Source organism: Zootoca vivipara, chromosome 4 (assembly GCF_965207765.1).
Source record: "Zootoca vivipara chromosome 4, rZooViv2.hap1.1, whole genome shotgun sequence".
In the NCBI taxonomy this organism is placed as follows: Eukaryota; Metazoa; Chordata; class Lepidosauria; order Squamata; family Lacertidae; genus Zootoca; species Zootoca vivipara.
In genome coordinates, this window is record NC_142587.1 from 82,324,559 (window position 1) to 82,347,679 (window position 23,121).

Here is a 23,121-nt window from a genome sequence, read left to right on the forward strand (position 1 = left end):
CTTCCAAACGGGATTTCAGTCCCAGCTCTTAAAGGGCCCAGAAATTGCAAATTGAGGAAATCAGAAGGAAGGAAGCAGTTCATAGTTCAAAAATTTTATTGCCTTGGTTATGTAATACCATGCTGGATCAAATTCGGAACGTTTCGGCCAGCTGCTCATTTTGGGCATAACAATATCAAATCTTGCAACTATAGGCTGGAGATTACAGATTTGCATGCAGGCTCATGCATCCTGCCTTTCCCCTTCCTCCATGATTCGCGATAACTATACCTTGCTGTGACATCTAAACTGTGCAAACTATACCGAAGGGATAAATGAGGCTGCATCAAAAGTATGGTTTCAAGCCCACTTCAAACCATGATTTGGAGGAAATTCTAAAGCTAACACATACCGCTGTTCGTTTTGAGTCAGGTGTTGCAGGAAACGGAGATTATCACAAGCCATGGAAACAACACACGAAAGGGGAGGAAGGAGAGAAAGCACATCTTCATGATTTCCACACCATGGTTCTCCAATTGGGTACTGTAACATCTTAACTGAGCAGTATGTGGGTGGGTGATTTACAATCAGCACACTTGCACATATGATGAAGTTAACAAACCATACTGCTACTATATTATTTTGATGTGTCTTGATAGCTTTCTCTGAGTCATTTCTAAATTCTTCCTAGAGAGATCCTGGACATTGGCCAACACACACACACACACACACACACACACACACAAATGTTAGTGCAGTTTTATTAAATCATGCTGGAAAAGCGTTCATGTTAAGAGTTTTAACTAGTATAGTAGATTTCCTACTGGAAACATCAAGAACAACAAAGAAACCTAAGCAGGAAACAATGTGGGTCTCCTGTCACATTGGTGACAGGGTATAATGGCATTACTAGAAAGTACACAGAGCAGATGGAACAAAGAAAGCTCCAGTTCTGCACCAAAGCCTTCCGATCCAGCAAACTGAGCAGTCTAGCCATTATCCCACTGCTATATTTAAAACACAATGCTGAAATGCAAGAGGTTACTCCAGGTCATCTGAAAAAGTGGCCTGCAGAATTGATATGCACACTTCTGTACTCTACTGCCTTTAAGGGACCAGAGATTTGCCTCTGTTTGGTTTTGCTGGGACAATGAAACAAAACAGAGGAACTGAAAAATATATACCTCAGCTTGCATCTTCTGTCCTGAATTACATCGGGATGTATATATAAGAATATTTTAATACACCACCTAGGAATTTGATAACTCAGTCTAAGGTCCACTCAATCTAGCACTCATCTCCAAGAGCGGCTACTAGTCAGATGACATAGGAGGCTATTAAGACAGTGATCACCACTGGCTGTTTTTTGTCCCTAAGAGATTCCATGCCTATGATTGTGGGCCTCCATTTTTAGCTATCATAGTTACTAGCTATTCCATTCTCTAATCATGATACAGATTGTATGTCAGGCGTATCTGAGAAATGCATTTCCACCAAAGGAGATACCAGGAACTATTTTTTCCACATAGGCACACACATGGTAAAACATCTAAATGCCTGACACTAATAATGCAGTTATAGGCAGCAAACTGTTTTGTAGGTATAGAAAATAGCTTACAATCCAGGTGGAAACTTTAGTCACACATGACCCACATTCTACAAAGCTATCTGCCCCTTGATAGTCGCACTCCCAAATCACAGAATAGTTTGTTGTTGTTGTTTAGTCATTTAGTCGTGTCCGACTCTTCGTGACAGAATAGTTAGAAGACTGTTGAAAGGATGTGTATTCACAAGTCGTTTGCAAGAGTGACCGCCACTCACACATGCACCCTGGGCCAGTGCCCCTTCCCTGGACACTTGGCGCAAATATCTCAACTCCCACGTTCTCTATTTACTGCAGAGAACTTGGGTAAGAGGTGGACAGTTTCTCTGCACTTGAACATGGAAAGGAAAGGAGTGGTTTCTCTGTTTGTGGGCTGGGCTTTTGCAGAATATACAAGCAGTGCTTTGCTGCCTCCTTCCTGCAACAGCCTAGCATAAAGGCAGAGAAAACATCCCTTCCATCTCCTGAACTGCAGAGAACTCAGAGGGGCACAGTTCCTTTTCTTATTACTGTGACGGGGTGTGTGTGTGTGTGTGTGTCAGTGGACGCCAAAAATAATGGCTGGTTATTAAGAGAAACTAAACAAATTGGGGTCCTACTTATAGGCTGTACCAGTTGATTGGCAATGTAGGAAGAACATTGATACTACGACATCAGCTTGTGACACTGCTGGTGCAGCAGCTGATGCACCCCAGTTTAAGTGATTCTTTGTTGCTGCAACAATTTTAGGATTGGATCAGTAAGTCTCACCAAGTTCAGCAGGGCTAATCTGATTTATAAACAAATATGGCAGCGTTAAATGGTTTCTAGATAATACCCTTATGTTTAACAGCGTGCTTTTAATTTACAGCACCAGAAATTCAAATCGTATTCTCTGTTGAGAACATTGGGCAGCCAGTCACCAATTGGACTTCCAGCAAAAACAGTCAAAAGCCTCACCAGGTATTTAAACAAGCAAGTCTTGGCCTAGATTAAATTATTAGGCGCAATGTTTTTGTTTCGACAAAGGCTGAATCTTAAAGTTAACACAAGAGTGACATCCCAAATCAATTTGCAATTTAAAAACCACAGAGAAAGACACAAACCTGCTCTCTAGAAGCAAAGCAGCAAGTGTCACTTGGTAGATTTCAATTATTTCAGTAAGTGGCACTGCAAACCCAGCACAAGCGACACATCTAATCCAATATTATGCTTCTCACAATAGCCAGAGCAGATTGCCTTAGGAGAAACCTTAATACTCTCCCCTCCCCTCCCCGGCCCCACTGCCTTTTTAGTATTGTGTAGGGAGCTAGATTTTCTATGACCTCAGCTTTTATCAAAAGGCCCGGAGGCAAAACTACTGTTCACCTCTGAGACCATCCTCTAGTTGGAGGAAGTGAAAAGCATGTTTCTTATTCAAGCCCATCTAACGGAAGCTTGCAAAACCCAAAGAGCTGAACAGTATAATTAAGGCTGAGAGTTTTACCTACGGTATGTAACAAAATCACTAGTGAAAAAAATATTTTAAAATTCTTAAGTTGCTTTTGGTTGCAGAAAGAACAGTTGGCTGTATCCAATGCTGCACCAACAGGTTTCTGCTTCCACGACTCCCATTCGGCCTTGCCCTAGTGTCCTCCTGCCACATTTGCTCCAGAAGGTCCTGTATCTCCCTGAAGGCAAATTTGAGGTGAACAGGGTAGGAGACTGCAAACATAACTATGCATAATTGCTAGTCAGTGCATGAAGGGGCTAAGAACCACATAGTTGTAATTGCTAGATAGACTCAGTTAGATCATGACCCTGCTCCTTTGGTGAGAAAGTGAAGCGTCTTTGTTCTTCCCCTCTCTCTCTCTCCATCATGTAAACTGTGCTTATTCCTAAGCACAGACCACATGTTTGAAGTGACTTTTCTACCCAATACTATTTTGCCTGTATTATCCTTGCTGTTGCATGGAACAATGCATGATACAGATCTTGAATCTGTAAGTAAAGAATTTTAAACTTACTTAACATTGTATGGTTTGCTTGTTGCAAGAGGTAGAAAGAGATCAGCTGTTGTGTGCAGCTGAACAGGATAAAAAGGTTAATACCCTGCTACTGGGGCTCTCTGTGTGCTCGCCCTGCATTTTGGATCCAGGCATCTAGCAGATTCTTCGGTTGTTCACCCACACATGTGGGTCCATAGGGGTTCATATAATTAATGCCCCCCCCCACAGGGACAGGAGAGGAAATTCTGTGGAGCACATGGAAGCACCTTGCACTAGTGGAGCCACGGGACAGGAAATGGTCCAGAATTGCAAGATACTGGAGTCTGTTTGCTGTAATAATAAACACTGACATTGGCAAACTATGCCTCAAACGAGATTGGTTAATAAAAGTTAACAAAAGCTATGCCACCTTCTCTACAACCCTAGACACAGAGCCTGTCACGAAAAAAGTGGTGAGCTACTCTTAAGTATGGCCAACATACTCTTTAAAATGGCACATAAGACCACCGAACTCAGTGCTCTGCTTGGTAGAATGTGGAAAGGCCAAGAATCTACAGCATTTGTCCCCATAGGGTAGAAGCTGCTTAAGAGAACTGTGGCCTCTTGGAACCAGGAGCCAGGTTCTCATCTCCTGCTCCCCTTGCCAGAGGGAGGATGAACTTGATTTTTATTTTATTTTATTAATCAAGTTTTTTTTAAAAAAATTTTTAAAAAAACATTTCGTTAACAGGTAACACTGCACTCTGAAGTGGGGTTTGGCTAGTGCAAAGTGGCAGGTTCTCCATCATATCCCAAGCCCTGTTGCCTTGCACTAGCCAGGACAGAATGAGGATAATGACTTACCTCCTCCCCATCATGCAGAGACTCCCCCCCCTTTATTCTCCTCTTGCCACTGGTTGCAATGGAAGGGGGGGATTAGTTGCACCAGCACTAGGCTTGAGAGGATCCAAAAGCAGACTCTGTTCCACCCCTGTTCAGTTTTCAGAACTCTCCATTTCAGGCTCTAATGCTTGCTACTGGCAAGGCCTGATATTAGCTGCAGAGCTGTCTGTGCCAAACTTCATTCATTGGAAGTTCTGGATGTTTACATCCCCCAATCCTAGCCTTGTTTACTTTAAAATACTTCAAAGTGTATTGCAGCCTTAGCCTTTTCTTACTTTGAATGCTTACATGTGCACAAGGACAGGCAAACAAATGCCTCTCTTGGTTTCTATGCCAGTATTATTCTGCAATGCATGCCTAAGGTTTCAGGTTATGATCTGAGGTTGTAGAAGTCGTATTTAGCTCAAACTAATAACTTTGAGGGTTACAATATCCAGCAGTATAAATGCTCGTTCAGGAAACAGAGATTTCAACATGGAAAACATTTAGTAATAATGTTACAATAATATTTGTAAGTGTTCAAGCCAACACCAAGAGCTGAGGTTTGAAGGAAGGTCTAGCAAACCAAAATTCAACACACCGTCTGTTGTGCTGGACCTGTTCTGAACATACACTGGTGATAGTATATATTGTTTCTTTTTTCTTTCTATTTATAATTTTCATTTATATACATTACAACAATGATTTAACTATAATTTTAACATTTTCAATTTCGACTCCCTTCCCCTCTTTCTGCATTTTCTTACATTTGTTTTCGTCCTTTCCTGCATATACCAAATTGCCTTAACTTATTCTTTTAACCATCTATTCTCATATATATATATATTATATACATTTTTGAAACTGCAGGTTTTTTTACAATAATCCTGCCAATGTCTTGGTTTGGTTACAGTTTTCTTGTAATACACTGTTTCTACATTCTATAAATGTAGCAGTGATAATTTCCCAACCAAGAGTTGTCTCAGAAGTCCAATGAAATAAGAAGTTAGTCCTTGTTTAGATCAGGGCAAAACTGTCAGACAACTGTCAAGGCATTCCTCCAAGTAAGCCCTCCTCAGCAAACAAATGTGAAAAATATATCCGGTGACCCTTTATAATCAACATGTACTTTTACTTTTGAGTAGAAAATATCCTTTGAAATGAATCCAGATTTAAGCTTTCTGATGTCTAGAAATACCTTCACCAAACCCAGACTTTAAAGTGGTGGAGGAGACGCACATTTTTCTGAATTATACATATGCCCCCTGCCATTCTAATACTTCAAATGACTATAAATGGGAGATTATACAAAAAGCCTCTTTGTTAAAGTTTACTTTATGCATAATGATCAGTTTCTATTAAAGAAAATAATAGATCATCTGCAAAAATCTCTGCTGATTTATTCAGATTCCCAAACTTTATCCTGCTATTTTCCATCACAAAATAGAATATGAAGAGTATATATTAATTAGGGTGAGAGCCCTTCAATAAAGTATTTCTTGTACGCCACTTAAACATGCACAGACATTGCCCTGCCAACTTGTGTTCAAACCTCACAACTTCTGTCAGGGCTTCTCTCCCCTCACTCCCAGCTGTCCTTTTCTCTCCCTCTCTTATGAATAGGAATGCAAAATCATATGACTGTAGGCAACAACACAAAAACATTCAGCTCGATGGGACTGGCTTGTGAATTAACATGCATTGGATTGTGCTGTTAAAATCTAAATAATGTAGTGTATGCTATTGAGATGCTATATTTTTTTAAAAATTACAAGTACCGTATTCCAAAATGAGCAATTTCCATGTACAAGTCTGAATACAACACTCGAACCATACAAGGTTCACTTTCAGAGCAATCCTAAGTGGAGTTTGGAGAAGCGCTTTTTCTTGTCATTTTCACTATACCAGATCCAGCTTGGTGTAGTTGCAGAGTCTACAGAGGTTTGAATCCAGTGTATCCAAGGCCACTAGCACCAATGGGCAACACTTGTTTCAACAACAGCAGTAAATCACCAACACACCTTCATAACCCCTTCAGTCATTAACATGGGGAGGTTATGAGTACACTCCTAACTGAACTGGTTGGATACAGACAATATTTCAGTTTCACTATTTTAGCTATGAGAATATATTTCCCAAACTTATAAAAAATTAAGAAGCTTTTTTGTTCTAGTTATTAAATATGGTCAAACATGCTAAAATATTCCCAATTAATGTAAGAAATCAGATTTTTTTTCTGATTCAAATTTTGCCTGAAGACCTAGACCACTGATTATTGCTGCTTTAGCATTGCATTTATGCTGCTTCTAAAAGTCCAAAATTTCTCTCAACCAAAATTGATTTGAAGATCAATTTACCCAACATATTTAAGATTACATAGAATCTTTTTTGTCTTGTTGAATAATCTGTTTACTGTCAGCACATCATAAATTTTCTCTGTAGAAAAATGAGCATGCAATATCACATTCAGAATATTTATTAGATATTTGCATTTATGCACACCTTCTATTTCTCTCTTTTCTGTTCTCGACTCAACTGTACTTCTTAAAAAGTTCACACTTGCCAGCTTCCGGACAACGATAAATGCATTTGGAAACCATTCCCTCGAAACTAGAAATGGCAATTCAATTAACATCAATATATATTAATTTTTACAACATCTTGCATTGCAGAGAGATGACATTCAAGTGTTTCTTTACACTATCAGTCCTGACTATCAACAGATGGTTGGTGGGCCAGTGTTAATAAAAGCTGTTTCTTATAAAAGAAGGGGGAGTTGGGTGAGTTTTTTTAAAAAAAACTTACCCATTTTTCTGTACCCATGGGAGAAACCTACACATTTCTGAATGCTCTTCAGCTGCAGTGAGATAAACACTGTAAGTGCTAAATGAACAGCAAGGCGCATAGATCTTATCAAGATTTTAAGAGTACTTATCACCAGAAGCTGATGGGCTCTCTTTTTTCACAGGCAAATGAAATAAACTGTATATGAGCTTTAACTAATGGTATATGCAATAATATATTGTATGTGTATTGCAGGTAGTTCCTTCGATTCTGATCTAAAACTTCTAAATATTGCATTCCTTTTCTGTCATATTTCTGAAGGCTAAGATAATAGCACTGCCACCTCACTGCAAGACACTTCACTAAATAACCCTCTCTTTTAGTATCCTAAGTTAGAGTATCAAACATGAAGTCAGGCTGCAATGAGCTGTACCACCCTCTCTAATGTTTAATAATGGCTTATATCTTATATAGTGCTCAGGATGTCCATTTCCCCTAAATCTGTTCTGGGGTTTCCCCCAAGCCCTCCAGAACAGGTTTGGGGAGGATGCACAGTGCACCCAGGGAGAGAAGGGGGAAAGCCCCATTGCACAAGTGGAACTCCTTGCACTGATGGGACGATTATGTAGTGTGGCACTGGATTCAAGCCAATGCCTCCTGTTATCAAGTAACAATCTGTTTTAGGTTTTATACAGGTTCGGAGCTAATCTAAAACTGGTTTTTGTCAAGGCATGGTTTTGCAAATTGAGGACCTGCCTTGTGCACACACTCCCTCCTGCCCTCTCGACAGTAATTTCCCCTTCCACCCCTTTCCCAATATTAATGTGCCTTTTTTTAAAAAAAAACAACAGATGGAATTCATCATTTACAAAAAAAAGGGAGGTTCTGCATAACCATGGCTTGCAAACCCAATTCCAACTTTGGTTTCAACCCCTGGTTTACATGGGAAACATAGTTGGTTTTACCTATGGTTTGTGTCAGTGGTCATTTAGTGAGTGGGTAGCTGAATATGGCAACCTTCTTTCTTTTGTATCGTATCTTGTGGATTGCATACCCCTATGTAAATTGTGTTTTGGCAGAATGCACCTGCGTGTAGAGCATGCATAATGTTTTCTATGGGGCTCTCTGTGTTTGCAAGTGTCTGAAATAACAAATGTCCCTTGTCTCCATAAATCCTTGTCTTAACTGACTTCTGCACACATTTGGCTCTCTGCAAGGTGGCATGCTTTTAAAACAAGTGCAGACAGCAGGCAGGCTAGTAATTTTGTGTGTTTATTTTGCAAGGTTGTCCTAAGATATAACTCGGAGGGGCTTAACTGAATCTGTTTGGCAGGCTGGATCCTCATGCGTCCAGCTGCCTCAGGCCATGCTGACAGGATGTGGGGCAGTCCATCTGGCAAGTTACCTGATACTACAATCCCTGTCGGGTGAAGCACTTCCTTTGCAGCAGCGTTTGCTCCACCTGATATTTCCCAAGTGGTGTTGATCCCAGCCAAGGCTTGCACTTGACATCAAACTTTTAGAGGAACAAACAGGAGCACAGTTTAAGGCTCTCAATTGTTGCTTTGCAGCTGAGGCTTTACCTGCCCCACACCTAACATAATTACGATAGCTTTGCAGGCCAAATAGGAGCCCTCTCATGGGTAATTTGGTCCATGGGCAGGTCCCCCATGCCTGATACATTGGGTATAAGCATTATCAGCAGAAGCAGCAGCTTCAAATATGCCCAGAAGCATAAAGTGCTACAATCCTATATTTGTTTACTTGGAAGTAAGCTAGGTGAGAGATGCATTGCATTGCACTGAAAGAGCTTTATGCCTGCCATGCAATTTTCTCCTTGACTTGTCGCCTGGAAAACACACAAATCCTCATCAGCCGAGTACTCAAACTATATGGATGGTGGTGCCATTACTGTTTTTTGTAAAGGACTGGGGAACTTCCATGGAAACATTTTATAATGTGAAATGGGGTCTTAGGAGTAATTTTTAAAAAAAATTATTTTATTTTCCAAGTAATTTTCCAAGTTAAGGAAGAACTCACTAGGGCCTTCAAGGAAAGTTGTCAAGGAGATGAAGGCCTCCTGTGGCGCAATGGGTCAGTGTGTCTGGCTGTTAACCAGAAGGTTGGTGGTTTGAGCCAACCCAGGGATGGCTGTGGGCAGGGTTCTGTCCAACTCTGCAATTCTATGATTCTATATATGGGACTTAGGATAGTGACAACATAATGGGAAATGTTCTCCATTAAGGTGTTAACACCCAAGATAGCAGACGGCCCTAAGTTATCAGATTCAAGGATTTCAGGTAAAATATAACAAGTAGACATGCCTAAGATTGTGATGTTAATGTACTTTTTGTTGTACTGGCTGCTAGCTGGCTTCTGGACATATTTCAAGGAGGAAATTTGACTCATCAATTGCGGCCTTAACAAGAGATTAAGGCTTCTTTGTAGACTATAAACGAAGATTTTACATGACCTATGTTATTACTGTCCCTTAAAAAAAATTGGAATGTTTTCTCGTGGTCAGATTTATTCCCCCAATTCCTTACATTAGAAAGCTTCTAAAAAGTTAGTCTCAAGGAACCATCAATCATATTCATTTCTCTTTACTGAAAATTTAGATTTAGGCAAGTGTCAAAAGGATAAATTTTGAGCATTAATTTTACTTGCAAAGAAACAGAAAACAATTCTTTCAATCCTCCAAATTCTACTGAAATCCATTAAAGCACAAAATCCTCCATAGTTTGGGTTTCCAACATCACCTGCTTATACAGATATCCCTTTTGAACAACATAAACAATCAAATTTGGTTTCTCTGTGAACTAAATAGAAATGATAATAGTTTCCATCAACTCAGCCTAACCATTAATATTTACTTAAATTTACAATTAACAGGTAACTCAGTGAAATTCTAGAATTTATAAAGCAGCTGAGTTGCAGCCCCTTGGCCACAGTAGAAATACACATTATAAAGCTATATTTTGAAGCTGCTGCATTTTGCTGGATGAAAGAATGGTTTATGCTTGACAATACTGATGTTTTGGATTTAGAAGGTTTTGACAATGCATTTGGTTGGCATGCCTATCTATGGTACGACAAGGTTAAAGTTCACAAAGGTTTTAAATGCCATATTATAAGGAAATCGTTGTTTAATGTATGGGTCAGATATAAGGATCTTTTAGAAAGGAAAACACCCAGGTGGATCTCACCTCTAGAGGCTAAATAAAAAGTTGAACATGGAGGCCAAGTGGTTGACATATAAGGATATATTGGTGAACGACGATGAACAGGTTAAATTAAAAACATATGATCAATTGAAAAGCCAATTGAGTGATTGGTTGCAATATCATCAAATAAATGAAATGTATAAATTGGATAAGAAAATCGGTTTTCAAAGTGAAAAATCCAAATTGGAAACAGAATTGCTAGAGCCAAAAATACAATCTATTGTTGGAATGGCATACTAAAGACGAACAAACAAAATCGGTGATGATTGAATGGGCAAAGGACATAGGGCACAATATTATGATGGAAGACTGGGAAAGGTTATGGAAAAGTAATATGAAATTCACTGCATGTAATATGTTAAAAGAGAATATGTTAAAGATGATGTATAGATAGTATCTTACACCAGTGAAATTGTCAAAGATTTATCATAAAAAAGATAACAAATGTTGGAAGTGTAAAGAAGCAGAAGGTACCTTTTACCATATGTGGTGGACTTGCCCCCAAGTAAAGAGTTTCTGGGATAAGATTTATAATGACTTGAAGAAAGTGTTTAAAAACACGTTTGTTGAAAACCCAGAGGCCTTTTTACTTGGGATTATAAGAAAAGAATTGCCGAAGAAAGATTTTTTTTCTGTATGCCACAGCAGCAGCTAGAATTATATTAGCAAGAAATTGGAAATCTGAAGAAATGCCTACAGTGGACGACTGGCAGATGAAGCTGCTTGAATTCATGGAACTGTCTGAGTTGACTGGGAGAATCCGGGATCGGAGAGAAGAAGCGGTGGAACAAGATTGGAAGAAATTTAAAATTTATTTAGAAAAGAATTATAAGATTAGAAATATTTGATAAAGGAAGTGGAAGTATAAGGAGGTTGTAGAAGCTAATTTGATATATGTGGGGTGATTTAAGATAAGTGACGACTAGTTAATGTGATTTCAAGATCCAATTTATATTATGAATTTTTGGAATTTGCTTGGGATAATGGATCGAGAATTAAAATTTAGAATGAGTGATTTAGAAGAAGAATATTGATAAGATTTAGAAGTGCTAAATTAGTTATAAAGAGAAACGTAGAAGGGAGGACAGGGGGAAGTCTATAGAGATAAAGAATTGCATTTGAACAAAATAGTATTATATAAAGTTAAATTTTGATGTTATTAGTGTTCAATGGTGTTTATGAATTGCTATATTTTTGCTCTTTTATTCTTTATTCTTTTTATTATTGTTGTATTTTTTTCTTTTTCTTGTTATTTCTTTTTGTCTTAATATAAAATCAATAAAAATATTTTTTTAAAAAAAGAAAAAGAAATACACATGTTTGTTGGGAAACTGTTCTCAGTTGTGTGTTCTAGCTAAGAGATGTGGATGAAAGAAAGAAAACACAACATGTCTATCGTGAATTTCTTTATGAATTTTTTTTTTTTTGCATGTTCTTAGTTGTTGGGTTCATATAGAAATCTTTTCTAATGACATCTGAAGGACTATTCAACTGACATTAGGGACTGCCAAAATGAATTAGAAAATACCGTCAGAACAACTAATTGCATTTTTAAGCAACTTGGTAAATGACAGGCCCACTGCTGTAAATATTTGCCAACTCAGGGCTTGAACCACTTAGATCACCACTGTGTAAACTGCAAAGATACTGGGATTTCCCCATCACCAGCACAGCTATATTTACATATTAATTTTGCACATACAGTACTTTTCAATACCAGCATAGGTCCCTTCCTGCCACATCTCAGATGTTCTTACCAAGCTGAATGGATTTCAGGACAAGCAGACCCACCATACTGGATGCTAGCACCTCGTTCTCTGGAGTTCCATCCCACTGAACTTGCAAGAATCATCTTGTGAGAAAATATGGGCTACTGATTACCATATGGAAAACACAGCGTAGGTTGAGCATATGAATATTCCTGTAAAAGAATAAACCACGAGGTAGCTGATACGCTTTCGCTGAAGCTTATGCAAAATACCTTGGTTTCGTCTTCAGTTTTGCCGGGGAGGAAATTGAAATTCTACCGCAAATATAAATAACCTTGATGACACGAAGTATGAATCCACTTAACTATCACAATGGTTTTTTGCCTTGCATAAAAAGTTTAAAATAGAAAACAAGTATCCTAGACAATAAGTTTTTACACCTCAAACACTAACCCTGATGTAGCCATTCCACGGAGCTATAGCAGAAGGAGAAGAGCTAGTACAGGACCTCTTCACTGGCTCAGCTGAGGATCCATCAACTTTGGATCCTCCTCTCTTTCATTTTTTTGTTTATACAGGAACCCCCTAACTAAGAGCTAGATTTGCTTTGTTTTCTTCCTCCCTTCCAATCACTTTTCCTTTTGTGCCATGTTGTACAAAGTGAAGATGTAAGGGAATAATAAGGATTTTTTCCTAACAACAACAACAATTTAATAATAATAATTATTGTACCTTGCCCATCTGACTGGGTTGGGGCAACCAAAGAGGCAGTGTATAAAGAACTGGTCATCACTTGCCAATTTCCAGTTACATAAGCAGTGGGCAAATATGCTTAGGATTGCAGAATCACAACCTGATCATCAGGTTATAACAGACAGACAGATGAGACTTCTGAGTCAACACAATTGGGCTAGAGTTGCAAGTTTTAAGTTGTCAGACCCTCAAAATGTACACATAGGATCAGGCCATATTACAGATGAACATATGAAGCTGCCTATATGGCCCAGAATATATGGCTCCTCCTCCGGGCAGGACTTCAAAAAGTCTTGGAGATAGCAGGGCTCCGGAAGATCTATCAAATGATGCTCAAGGTCTTATGCTTGCACGCACGCATAATATGCACACTCTTCTCAAGCTTATGGGCTTTCCCTTTAGCTATCACATTTCTAACCACTGAGGATACTTGCATGTTGGAGATTCAGGTACACATTTGAGGCAGTTATTGAAACAGTACAGTGGCACCTTGCTTCTCAAACATCTTGGTTCTCAAATACAAAAAACCCAGAATTATTCTGGGTTTCGAATGTTTTCGGAAGCAGAATGTCCGATGCTGCTGTTTCCAGGACACCTGCATCAATCAGAAGCTGTGGCTTAGTTTTTGAACATTTTGGAAGTCAAACAGACCTCCGGAATGGATGAAGTTTGGCGCTTTTGTTTTTGCTATTTATTTTGTGTTTTTGTTTTTGAGGCTTTTTCAGTTAATTTGTTTTTGTGACTGTGTGTAACCAGTTCAGCTACTGATTGATTGATTGATTGATTTGTGGCTGTGGAAATGGATAAAAGCCCCCAGCCCCCAATCCAAACAATGACTATCATAAGTGCATGTAAGGATTTTTTAAAAAAATTTATCATCTACAATACAGTACTGTCTTATTTATTCTATAATACAGTACATTGATTATTGCTTTCATCTTATGACTCAATGGTCTCGTTAGATAGTAAAATTCATGTTAAACTGCTGTTTTAGGGATTGTTTTTAAAAGTCTGGAACGGATTAATTCGTTTTGCATTACAGTACTTTCTATGGGAAAGCGCACCCTGGTTTTGTAATGCTTTGGATTTGGAATGGACTTCTGGAACAGATAAGATTGAGAACCAAGGTACCACTGCAATTTGAGGCAGGGGGTATGATCACAAGTTTGAACACACTGGCACATAACAGAAATGTGGAGAAACTTACACTCCTCAACCCCTGGCTCAAATGAAATGTCATTTATTTCCCTACAAGTGGAGATCCATGTTGATCCCATCCATAGGAACTCCCGGAGCAAAATGCAAAAATGATGATGATGATGATGATTATTATTATTATTATTATTTTACCCCGCCAATCTGGCTGGGTTTCCCCAGCCACTCTGGGTGGTTTCCAACAAATATTAAAAATAAAATTAAACATCAAACATTAAAAACTTCTCTAAACAGGGCTGTCTTCAGATGTCTTCTGAAAGTCAGATAGTTGTTTATTTCCTTGACATCTGATGGGAGGGCGTTCCACGGGGGTGGGGGGTGGGGTGCCACTACCGAGAAGGCCCTCTGCCTGGTTCCCTGTAACCTTGCTGCTTACAGTGAGGGAACCGCCAGGAGGCCCTCAGAGCTGGACCTGAGTGTCCGGGCTGAATGATGGGAGTGGAGACGCTCCTTCAGGTATACTGGGCCAAGGCCATTTAGGGCACCAACACTTTGAATTGTGCTCAGAAACATAATGGGAGCCAATGTAGGTCTTTCAGGATGGTATTATCGTATATGGTCTCAGCGGCCACTCCCAGTCACCAGTCTAGCTGCCGCATTCTGGATTAATTGTCATTTCCAAGTCACTTTCAAATGTAGCCCTACGTAGAGTGTATTGCAGTAGTCTAAGCGGAAGATAACTAGAGCGTGCACCACTCTGGTGACAGTTCGCGGGCAGGTAGGGTCTCAGCCTGCGTACCGGATGGAGCTGGTAAACAGCTGCCCTGGAAACAAAATTGACCTGTGCCTCCATGGACAGTTGTGAGTTCAAAATGACTCCCAGGCTGCGCACTGACTCCTTCAGGAGCACAGTTGCCCCACTCAGGACCAGGGAGTCCCCCACATCTGCCCTCCCCATCCCCCCCAAACAGTACTTTTGTCTTGTCAGGATTCAACCTCAATCTGTTAGCCACTATCTATCCTCCAACCGCTTCCAGACACTTACACAGGACCTTTACCGCCTTCATTGGTTCTGTTTTAAAATAGAGATAGAGCTGGGTATCATCTACATACTGATGAACACCCAGCCCAAACCCATGATGATATCTCCCAGCGGCTTCATATAGATGTTAAAAAGCATGGGGGAGTGTACGGAACCCTTAGGCACCCCACAAGTCTGAACACTCATCCTCCAACACCACTTTCTGGACACGGCCCAGGAGGAAGGAGCGGAACCACTGTATAACACTGTCCCCAGCTCCTCAAGACGGTCCATAAGGATGTCATGGTCAATGGTTTCAAAGGTCACTGAGAGATCCTGCAGAACTAGGAAACAGCTTTCACCTTTGTCCCTAGCCCACCGGAGATCATCGACCCGTGCACGACCAAGGCAGTTTCAGTCCCATGATGAGGCCTGAATACTGATTGGAAGGGATCCAAATGGTCCGCATCCTCCAGGCGTGCCTGGAGTTGTTCAGCAATTACCTGCTCAATCACCTTGCCCAAGAATGGAAGATTTGAGACTGGGCTTTGGTTTGCCATCTAAGTACTGTAGATTTAGGGTAGGGAGTAAATATGAAGAGAGGTAGTGATTGTATTGTATTTTGGTAGTTATATTTGCTGCAGAAAAACTGACCGGCCTTAGAAAACCACCATTCGCTAGACTGACTTTCATCCACGAAACCAGTTCTGATGTTGAATCAGTGGAAACAGAGATTATTTCATAAAGTATGTGAAAGAATAAGCTCCTCTAGCTCAGCCTTACACTTTCTAAAAGCATTTGCCTCTATCTAAACATGCAACAGCTGGGCAGTCAATCCTGAAAAGGGGGGAAATACATGTGCCACAGGGCTAATTAAGTAGGTAATGCTTTTCTACTTGTGGACAAGTATGCTCAGATAGCACAAAAAACCCAGATCGATCTCCTGTTTAGATTTCTGCCATCTGCTCATGATTGCAATGAATCACCCAACTACTTCACCGGCTGTTTAAAGCAGTTTGATTCTGGTAGGCATATACAATTAATCTGGATGCCTTGTTTCTGGATTCCACATGAGGTATCAAGATCTATAAAACTAAAATTAATAGCTAATATAATTATGAAACTGCTTGCAAGAGCCCAAGACCCAATGCAGATTGTGGACAAACAAAACCACAGTGACCTTGGGCTGATTTTTTTTAAAGTTCTCTTAGATATATACTTCCCCAACAACAATAGAACTGGGAGAAATAAAATTCTGTCCCTTGAGCTCCAAATGAAGCTATCTGAAGAGTTTTTCCTGCACAGAAGAAAGTCATAAAAGACAAATAAGGAAACTATCCAGTAATATTGAAAAATCATTGGCAATTAAACAACAGCAGAACATGAACTTTGGGGATTCATCACACTTGTCATTTTTTAAACCCAAAGAACATACCTTTTTAAAGACAAATGACTAGAGAGGCACTATAGTTGAAAAAAATATTTGTGAGAAAACCTTTCAGCTCAAATCATGAAATCTTTACAATAATTGCAGATGCAGTTCTCACCAACTTATTGAAATTCATTATATTGAACTTTCATCCATACTAAAAGTATCAGCAAATGGCATCTTGGGGAGGGGGGGAGCAGATAAATTCAATTTGAAGCGAAATAGCCTGACTGGGAGGAGGGGGCGCTGGGAAAGCCCTAGGAGAGAAAAAAACACCCTAAAAACTTCCCGGGGGGGATATGGGCAAAAAGCATTGCAGCTGAAGGGGTGGGAAATACCGGTTAGCGGGAGGCGGAGAAAAAAAGAGAGGGAAGGCTCCATTGTCCAGTCCGTGAGCTATATATGAGAGGCTCGGGAAACGGTCTCTCACCTTCCTCAAATTCAAGGTGAAGCGGCCCTTTTTTCCTTCCTCCCCGCCCCCCGAAGGGGCCTCTGTCCGAGCCACGACCTTTTCGCGACCGGGGGTCCGGGGAAAGCTCCCCTACGCGACCCCGAGGAGTCGCCGGCGCCCGCCTCGGCCTTGCAAAACCACCGGCGCTCTGCCGGTTGGGCCTCCGCAGGACCGCCTCCCGCCTGCCCGGTTGCAACGGGAAGAGTCTCCCGGCGGTCGGCTCCGGCCTCGGCTTTCACTCGCCACCGGGAGAGGGTCACCCGGGAAAGGGGAAGCCCGCGGCCTCCTCGGCTCCAGACGCCGCCCCCGTCGCCAGGGCCTCGTTCGCCCCACAGGAGAGGCGGCGGCGGCGGCGGCGGCCTTCCTCGGCCAGACACCTCCCAGCGGAGCCACCTGCTAGGAAGAGGGCAGCTATAATAAACCAGGGGGAAGGAAGGGCCCCATGGCGTCCGCCTCCCTCCTCTCTTGCTCTCGCCATGGGGGCTTTCGGTGGGGCGCTCCCCATGTAAACTGCCCCAAACCCCCATGTCCATTCGAGTTCACACAAAAAGTGAGCTGCGGGGCGGGGGAACGACACACACACATCATCATTTGTGGTGATGACCCGAGCGTTGGTGTGGTTGAGGCACCCTCTGCACATGCTCCAAGGCCAGGGGGCTGAGCTCTGGCACATGCAGCCTATTCCTTGCTTGCCACTCCAGCGACATTCCAAGAACATCACTCCTTTGTGAATGAATGAATGAACCCAGCTTTACTACCCTCTGAGACTGCACTCTGAAATTACTGGCGGAGATCATATATTATTATTATGCTTAGGGCATGGTTTGAAAGCCCACTCGCCCTGCCTGTCCCTACAGCAGCAGCTCAACTCATTCACCCAATGTTGGGTGCGTGCGCCCTTCCTTTCCGACGGCCACTCCCTGCCACCCAGCCCATGCCTTGCCCCTTTCACCGCTCTGCCGCCCGCCTCCAGGATCCCAAATGTTGCTTTTACCCTATAACCCGCCACACGCCAGAATATTCCTTTGCATTCCCACGAACTGGATCCCTGCTGGAAGCTTTTAGATTTCCCTCTGCCGAACCTCCCTCCCCGTGATCTCCGCCCACGCCCAGGAACCGACTTCCCCCACATTTTCTGTACGCCCCCCAGCCTGAGCCACCACCCTGCCAGAAAAACTTCAGTCTCCACTGATCTCTCAAAGCTCACAGTCCCACCCCCACATCGCTGACCCACCCACCCTATAAGCAGGCTTCTAAATCACCTCACACACACCCTCGCCCCAAACTTATCCAGCCCCAGCAATTATTCTCCCCTTTTCTACCTTGCTGAACGACCCCACCTCCAAACAGCTCCCCTTACCTATGGGTCTCTGCCTCCATCATCCACTTCCCTTGGATTCTCATGGGAGTTGTCCAGCCCTTCGATTCTTTCTGCCAGTGCCAGACGGTGGACCTTTTGTGAGGATGCTTTTTTTAAGCTATGGGAGGGTCATGCTTTGGTTAAAAATTGGGAGAATAAAGAGGTGGGGCTTGCAGGCGGCACCTGCCCCCATCCCAATAATTCCTCATCCTCATCCTCTTGTCCGAAAAAAAAGCCCAAAGAGATTCCTTACTGAACGTGGGAGCCCCAACTGGCTCCTGTCAGCAGCAGATTCGGGGGAGCTTTTTAAATGCTCTCTCCTGCAGCGCCCAGAGGTCTGGGACAAGCCTCTCTTCTTCTTCCCTGCGAGGCATCATGCTGGCTTCTTTGCTTCCTCTCATGCCGCCGTTTAGTACAAGGAAGGAGGCTTCCTCTTTGCCAAGGGAAGGCAGTGCTCAAAAGCTGCTCACTCAGCTCACTGCTAAACCTCCTCCTGCTGGAGGGAGGTTGGTAAGAATTGCATCCGAACACAAATGTTGACAAAGTGACAACGTATCAGTGGTGCCTGGTGTAGGGTGGGTGGGGGAGACTGGCCCCCTAAGACGTCTGTAGTGGCTTGTTAGAGCTAAAGCCCATCATTTGTTTTCAGCATCAGTGCTCACATATGGAGCATGTGAAATCGCAAGAGAAAAGAAACTGCTTTTCTTTCCGCATTAACAAATCCTATTCTTTCCCTAGGGCTAGATGACCCTCGGGGGTACCTTCCAGTTCTACAATCTATGAAACCAGTCCCTCAAAGAATTCTTTGGGTACATATGCATTCTTTGGGTACATATGGTGGTTGGCAAAATATCAAGCATACAACAATAATTCAAATATATGTCTTTAATTATTTGTGTGTCTTTTATGTTGTTGTTGCATATTCTTCTTTCAGGGTAATATCCAACTTCAGGTGAGCAGACTTCTACTTGCACAACAGGTCTTCTCCTTCCCCTTCTTCCCATCGCAGTCCTCAAATATGCTCCAGAGGATCCCCCAACCCTCAGGAAAATATTCTGGGAGGTGTGCAGGCATTTATGTTGGGGGGCGCATAACCAAGTTATCTGTGATGCAATTGGTCAGGTAAGTATTTTTATGTATTTACTTTGTTTGGGGGGGGGGCAGCTGCAAAGATAATTCTGTTCCACTCATACCTGGATGCCACTGAATTCAAGCCAGTTTTGAAATTGTTCCTGTAGGCTCCCTTTTTTAAAAGTGTTGAGAACCACCTTGAATATTATATACAGAAGGCGACCATTTTGCTCACGTCTAATTGATGCACGACTGCCAACACATGGGTCCTTTGGGACCCGATAGAGGGCAGAACAGGGGCGGACGCACGCAGGGGCCAGGAATGGAGTACCCACCCAAAATGGTTGCCACCTTTACACTGATAATAATAAAGTAACCCGCCCAACCTACTTTTTCCTCCATAATTCAGTGACTCCAAACAGAAATGTGGTAGCCCTGTGAACCAGGCTAAATAACTTGGATGAATACACCCATCTGAATGTGATCCTGTCCTCTGGGGACACTGGGATCACCGAGTTTCTTTCTAGGTGCTCACAGACCGTTTGCTTAATGATCTGCTCTAGAATCTTTCCTGGTATTGATGTCAGGCTGACTGGGCAGTAATTGTTGTATGGCCAGCCACTCCTCCCAATTTGGTGCCGTCTGCAAACTTGCTCAGGATGCCCTCAAGCCCATCATCCAAGTCATTGATAAAGATGTTGAATAAGCCTGGGCCCAAGCCAGAACCCTCTGGCACCCCACTAGTCACTACTCTCGAGGATGAGGAGGAGCCATTGATGAGCACCCTTTGGGTTCGGTCAGTCAGCCAGTTACAAATCCACTGAATGGTAGCATTGTCTAGCCCGCATTTTACCAGCTTCTTTACAAGAATATCATGGGGCACCTTGTCAAAGGCCTTGCTGAAATCAAGATAGGCTACATCCACAGCGTTCCCTTCATCTACCAGGCTTATAATTCTGTCAAAAAATGAGATCAGATTAGTCTGACATGAAATATTTTTCAGAAACCCATGCTGACTTTTAGTGATCACCGAGTTTCTTTCTAGGTGCTCACAGACCGTTTGCTTAATGATCTGCTCTAGAATCTTTCCTGGTATTGATGTCAGGCTGACTGGGCGGTAACTGTTGTATGGTCAGCAGCTTTGGAACAAGCCATGATACTAGCCCAACTCAAATCATGGCATAATATCTTGGCTTGTTCAGAAGCAGTTAACTATACTTTCCCCATTTAGATGACATGGGAAGCTGTATTAATTGAAGACCTGGTGGTTATAGTTAACTGAAGACTCCCCTCACCAGGGCTGGTCGGGGACATTTTGCCACTTGAGACAACCTCCCGTCCCACTCTGGCTTATTTTAAGAGTGTGGGGATAATTATACTATAATATTAAAGCAGGCTGCTGCTGCATTTCTGTATTCCTTGTCAAGGTAGATAGCTCATCTATCAAAACACCCTACAATTACTGTCCCTTGTGTATCAATGAAACCAGCATCAAATAAAAAAAAAGCAAACATCTGCTGACAGCATTAGAAAAGCACAAATTAGAGCGCTTAAACTCATGCCAGGAATGGGAAATAGGTCTTAAAATAATGAAAGTGTATTTGTTTCTCTGGTTTTGGTTGTCATGGATGAAAGGTGACAGTGATTTGAGTGTGTTGCAAAACATTCTATATAATTTCCAGTGGCAATCTCTTACACGAATACTTGCACAGAGCTGTATTTTGAGGACTATGAAATACACTTAATAGCCTCTGAACTCTAGGCCCTTGCAATTCTGTCCCTTTACATTGGATGACAGCATGTGACACTTCTGCTAAAGCATCTGTATTAGCTGCCCATATCCTACCAGGACTGGTTCAATGTTATTGTATTCATACACAAAGCTCCGGACAACTCGAGCCCAGTTCAATCCCTAAGATAAGATGGAGGAGCACTCTTAGTTGTCACCTATGTTACAGAGGCCCAAATGGCCTCAATGAGAAGTCTGGCTTTTAGTGTCCCCAGTCCCATGTTGTGGAACACTCTCTTCCAGCACAGATTTGTTGGTGACATCTGCACCAATGCATATTTTGGGGATGCATGACTGCATTTGCTTCAGTGTACACCACTGAATTAGTGGGGCTGTGATTAGAGAGTGTCATTGTTTTATTATCACATTGTACTTCCATGAAGTTCAGGGTCCCATAGTATAGATGCAATCCAACCAAATTTAAACACTTTCAGGTACTATCCATTTCATGGCAGGCCTAACAAGATCCAGGTAACTACCGACTGGTGAGCTTGACATTGACACCAGGAAAGGTCTTAGAACAGATAATTAAGCAGTCAGTCTGTGAGCACTTAGAAAAGGATGCTGTGATTACTAGGACCCAGAATGGGTTTCCTCAAAAACAAATCATGAAAGACAAATCTCCTTCCTTCCTTCCTTCCTTCCTTCCTTCCTTCCTTCCTTCCTTCCTTCCTTCCTTCCTTCCTTCCTTCCTTCCTTTCTTTCTTTCTTATAGCGCTACAAGCTTGGTGGATCAGGGGAATACTGTGGATGTGGTGTATCTTGATTTCACAAAGGCCCCCATGATATTCTTGTGGAGAAGCTAGTAAAATGTGGGCTGGATAAGGTAATGGTTAGGTGGATTTGTAGCTGGCTGACTGAAAAAAACACCAAGAGTGCTCACTACAGTAATGGTTGCTTGTCCTCCTGGAAAAAAGTAATAAGTGGTGCGGAGCCACAGGGGTCTATCCTGGGCTCTTTGTTGTTCAACATCTTTATAAATGATGTAAGGGATTGATGGGATTCTCATCAGGAGACTGTGGGGAGATATGATAGGCATCTTCAACTATCTCAAGGACTGTCACATGGATGTTGGAGCAAACTTCTTTTCTCTTGCTCTGGAAGGTAGGACTCAAACCAATGGCTTCAAGTTACAAGAAAGGAGATTATGACTAAACATCAGGAAGAACTTTCAGACAGTAAGAGCTGTTCAAACAGTGGAATGGACTCCCTTGAGAGGTTGTGGACTCTCCTTCCGGGGAGATTTTAAAGCAGCGCTTGGTTGGTCATCTGTCATGATCGATCTAGTTGAGATTCCTGCATTGCGGGAGTTGGACTAGATGATCCTCAGGGACCCATCCAACGCTACAACTCTATGATTCTATATGCTCCAGCTGAAATCAAAGGCATTTGAAAGTGCTGAACTTTGGTTGATTTGTTGCAGTTGTGCATCAAATGAAAAGTTGTATAACGAATGATATGTAAGAGCGTCTAGGCTGTCTCTATTTGGAAAGGATATTATATGCTGCGCTTGACCCTAGAGTATATTCAGGTTCCACAACAGCAGCCTCCCCGTGAGCAGAATATCTCTCATCCCTGTTTACGTATTCTGCACATTAATAATTCTAACACTTTCCCCTCATGAGTTTCTGGAAGGCTCCATAAGCCAGGAATAATTTGGTTCCTGGATGCAGTTGTTTCCTCCTTTATGCAGAGGCCTGCCTCGTTTTTCTTTTTCTAAAGAGTTTCTGTTGCGATCATATTGCAAAATATGATTTGAAAGATTTCAAACTGGAACCTTTGTTTTAAACAGTAACACTTTCCCCACAGCCTCTAGCTGCAGCACACTCATGCATGCATTTAGAACGTGGGAAGATTTGGGGAGTGGCGTAAGATGGATGGGAAGAGCAAGTGTTTAGCATCTCTGCCTCTCTACTCACAACTCCCATCATCCCTTACCACTGGTCCTGTTAGCTAGGGATGATG

General features: G+C 42.0%; 1 protein-coding gene across 2 annotated transcripts in view; it reads right to left on the bottom strand.

Annotated features, from left to right (window-relative positions):
* Window positions 1–18,779, bottom strand: part of ZC3H12C (zinc finger CCCH-type containing 12C) — a 45,970-nt gene extending 27,191 nt beyond the window's left edge. The window contains exon 1 of one of the 2 annotated variants that reach the window (XM_035116643.3): window positions 18,297–18,779. The gene's annotated coding sequence lies outside the window, so the exon portion shown is untranslated. Of the gene's footprint in view, window positions 1–16,915; window positions 17,328–18,296 lie in introns of those variants that run through there. The other variant, XM_088668313.1, reaches the window with a different exon arrangement.
* Between the last annotated feature and the right edge of the window lie 4,342 nt (window positions 18,780–23,121).